Source organism: Symphalangus syndactylus, chromosome 13, assembly GCF_028878055.3.
Source record: "Symphalangus syndactylus isolate Jambi chromosome 13, NHGRI_mSymSyn1-v2.1_pri, whole genome shotgun sequence".
NCBI lineage: Eukaryota > Metazoa > Chordata > Mammalia > Primates > Hylobatidae > Symphalangus > Symphalangus syndactylus.
The window spans coordinates 79,496,857-79,501,297 of record NC_072435.2 but is presented as its reverse complement, the minus strand read 5'-3'; the positions used below and the strand labels follow the sequence as shown (position 1 = coordinate 79,501,297).

Sequence of the window (4,441 nt, the reverse complement as noted above, 5' to 3'; positions counted from 1 at the left end):
CTATGTGGTTTTCAGTACATTTTAAAGAATTATTCCTAAAAGGCACCTATTGTCACTGTTTGCTGATGGAAAGTTTGGAATAGAACATAGCATGATTTCTGCCTCCTCGTATCTTTACTCTGTCTAATGCCCTTCTCTTAAGTGTGAGTGGAACCTGTGACTTGTTTCCAACCAAAAGAATATAATAAAAGTGATGAGATATATGTAATTATGTGCCTGTGTTACTCTTTATAATAGCATATAAAATGTCATGTCTGACTTATCCATAGTTACAGCAACTAAGCACACCACACTGCAGTGCATGTAGGAGGTTCTCAATTTATTGAAAGAGTGAATAAATAACAAGTGCTGTTTGACTAAATAAATGTTATTGAAAAATTTTTAGCTTTTAGCCTTGTGAAGAGGCTGTTTTCCTCGCTGGCTTTAAATAATCAAAATAATCAAGCTGCCATGTTGTGAACTTCCCTTTGGAGAGGACCACATGTCAAAAAACTAAAGGCACCATCTAGCCACAGTCAGCAAGTAACTGGGGCAGGCATGCTGGTAACCTACAATAAACTACAAGTTACCACAAGCCATGTGAGCTCGGGAACAGATCACAAAATGGAAAAAGAGTAGATGAGTCTAAACATGCAGGGCATGCTAAGGTCATATATTTAAGCTTAACAAGTCTTGAATTTGCCATATTGGGGATAGGTAAAAATAGAAGGCTCTTAGCTTCTATTTTTTGAATAGGAATGTGCTTTAAGTATATTACTGATTAAAGATGAAGAACGTTTAATGACCGTACCAAGCAAGAGAGAAAACTACTGTCTCCTGCAAAAATAACAATGAGATGGTTAAGAATCTGAATCTGGAAACGGAATATGGAGAAAGGAAAATAAAGAATGTTATGAATTAAATTTGTGCTATTATATGCCCGAACAAACACTCAAAAGCTAATTTTGAGCTGACACTAGAGTAACATCCTGACACAGCTCTTGTCCTGGTGTGCTAGAATTTTCGATAAATCTCCTGGTCTTGATTCACTGGCAGGAGCAATCAGTGGCTTTGTTAGTATGCGTATCTAAAACATGGCCTACCTAGATCCCAGAAGGTGTGGGTTGGGAGGCATGTTTCCTCATACTTATCAGGGAGTTGGTACCTGCTATGGTGTATTATAAGCCATTTCTCTATTTTTCTGGGCCTACTAAAATGTTCTGTCTGGGGAAGGAAAAGTTCCCAAAGCAGCCTATCATCATGAAAGCCAAATTCTTCAGCAGAAGAGCTGAGAAGATTAAGAGCATTTATGAGTATGGGGCTAGTCTTGGTTACTTAAAGTCACATGGAGGGAGGTTTATTAAATGTTAACAAATGCTTTTTAAAAATAGCTGATGTAGAAAATTGTGTCATTTACATTATCAAAAAATAACGAAGTACCAATCTATTAAAGATATCTAGATCTTTAAAAGACAGAAATGACAAAACTTTATTCAAAAACATAAAAGATGATAAAGATAAATGAAAATCTGAAAATCGAATTCTGTTCATATATAAGAGGCTCAATATCATAACATTACAGTTTTTCTAAAATACAATCTACAGAGCCAATCTAATTCCAAAAATGTTGATATGGCTTTAAAATGAACTTGTCAAGAATAATTAGAATGGGCATAACCAATACAATTTTAAAAGAACAAGGTGGATGAATAAATTGTGTCAGTACCAGGATATATTATATAGTTGTACTAATTGTAGTAAAGTATATTGACATTGGAATAGATAAATGGACCAATTGGACATAATAGAGAGCTCAGACACAGATTCACACAATTGTGGAAAGTTTATATGTGACAGAAGATTTAAGAATTCGGCTGGAAAATTATAGACCAAACACAAATGGTGATGAGACAACTAGTCTTGTTGTGAAAATAATAATAAGCGGATCTCAATGTTGCTGAAAGTAAACTCCAGGGGTATTAGATAATCAAATGTGAAAATAAAGATGTTAACTACTTAAAAAGGATATATAGGGAAATACATTAATACCCTTGTAGCAACAAAGAATTCCTAGAGATATTGAAAAAAACATAAAACAAATAGGCTGATGAATTTAAATATGCCAAAATGAATATATTCTGTACATTATAAGGCAGCAGTCAAGTAAAACATATTTTATCATATATAACCAAAATAGAATTAGTGTCCATGAAATGTGCTAATAAATAGAAAACATTTTTAAGTCTATTAAACCTAATAAGCACCACATAAATGTTAGTTATAATTATCATTCTTTTATGAATATATAAAGAGCTTCTTAAAGTCATAATAAAATAATCTGAGAAGCATCATCTTTATATAAAAGTGAGCAAAGAATATGAATAGCAATTTGCAAAAAGAAAAATAAAATGGCCAATAAGTATGTTGCAATCTCATTAGTAATCAGGGAAATACAGATATCATTTCTATCCAGTAGACTGGGAAAAATTAAAACAATTTTATTGCATTTTATCAAGACAGGGTCACATTCTGTCCCCTAGGCTAGAGTTAAGGGGTGTGACCATAGCTCACTTTAACCTAGAACTTCATGTGATGCTTCTGCCTCAGTCTCCCAATTAGCTGGGACTAAAGGTACATGCCACTGCACCTGGTTTTTTTTATTATTTTATTTTAGAGATGGAGTCTCACTCTGTTGCCCAGGCTGGTCTTGAACTCCTGGCCTCAAGCAATTCTTCTGGCCCAGCCTCTCAAAATGCTAAGATTAAAGGAATGAAGCTGGCAAAACAATTCTTAATAACAGTTGTTAATAAGGTTGAGGGGCAATGGGAATCTCATTAATTACAGGAAATAAAAATTGATTCAACCACTCTCTAAAGCTATTTAACAAAAGCTTAGGAAAACTGAAAACTAGCATACTCTATACCCTAGTGATTTTACTACTAGTAGATACTATATATAGCTTTAATACATCTGCACAATGTGACATTTATAAGAATATTGCTGCATTTCTCAACATTTAAAAATTAGAATTAATCTAAATATTCTGTAAAATTCAAATGGACAAATGATGCTCTGTTTATACTCTAGCATATCACAATTAATAAACTAGAGATACGGATATCAACAGGAGCAAATTTCAAAAACAACATGTGAAAAAATTCAGGAGGTATATACAATGTCATACCTTTTATACTAAATTTTAAAATACATAAGCCAGTGTTATATATTTGTAAATAATGAAAATAAATAATAAATATAAATAATAAATATAAATAATAAACATCAAATTCAGAAAAGCAGATACTCAAGAGATGAAAGGATGGGCATGTGATCAGAAAAATATATATAGAGAGAAGTCTATATATATAAGTAAATATATATATAGAAGTCTTCAATTTTTAAAGCTATAATTTATTTAAAATAGAAAAATAAACCTGAATTAAACACAGCAAGAGATTAAGATCTGACCATCCATACAAAAATAAATATATATGTTATATTTTTCTAATAGCTAATGTATGCTTAAAATATTTTATAATAATTACGGAAGAAAAGGGTTGATAAATGTAGAAAGATAATACAAGCCTAACCTTGACAATTGTTAGATTTGTTGTCAGGGAGAACAGACAAGCAAGGTCAAAGAAGATTGGGAGAATAGGACAATAATTCTGTCATAAACAGGAAAGTGGGATTCAAGAGGAAGAGATTTTCTGGAAAAATAATACATTCAGTTTGCCAGGAAAAAGTTTCAGGTACATCAAATATCTACAGTTAGTAATACATACCAGGAGTTGAATATAGAGACAGATTGGATATAAGATGCAGTTCTGGAAGTTATCAGTGTAGAAACTATACAATTAGATGAGGGTAAGGGAGTAATTGAAAAGAAGCAAAACTCTGAAAATTATTATTTGCCTATGGCAATCCAAAATTGCCAACAAAATTAGACATAAACACAAGAATAAATAAGAAAGGCATTATCAAGATAGAATTTAAAGAATGCTCAACAGTGTATGGATTTGTAGGAGTGGGGCAAGTTGGTTGAGAGAAAATCAAGGGAGAAAGAGGATTCAGGAATAACTAGAAGATCACATGCCTAAGGATATCACTTTCTCTAGTAATCTTTATTTGTGGGCCTCCTGATTATTCCTTCTTTTATACATTAAGGCAGCAAGTAAAGCTTTAAAATCCAACTATACAGTGACAGCTTTATAAAATGCAATGTGAAGGAAGGATTACTCTGACACCTTCATACTTCAAATAAATTTGTTTCTAGTAGAAGTAAAGAATTTTGTTAGCTACATATGGCTTTATGCAAAAAGTGCTGCAGATACGTAGTAAAGCTATTCTGTGGTTTTGGCATCTAATAGCATAGCATTTATTTCTACTTTACCTTCAGTCTTTACTTAAAATATTACATTTTTGTTTCTATCTATTCCAGTTAAATTTATTCTGACATAAC

General features: G+C 32.2%; 1 non-coding gene across 1 annotated transcript; it reads left to right on the top strand.

Moving 5' to 3' along the window:
- The first annotated feature begins 948 nt into the window (after nt 1–948).
- Nucleotides 949–1,077, top strand: LOC129461341 (small nucleolar RNA SNORA3/SNORA45 family). The gene has a single exon (XR_008650493.1). It is a non-coding gene; the product is annotated as a small nucleolar RNA SNORA3/SNORA45 family (small nucleolar RNA).
- The last annotated feature ends 3,364 nt before the right edge of the window (nt 1,078–4,441 follow it).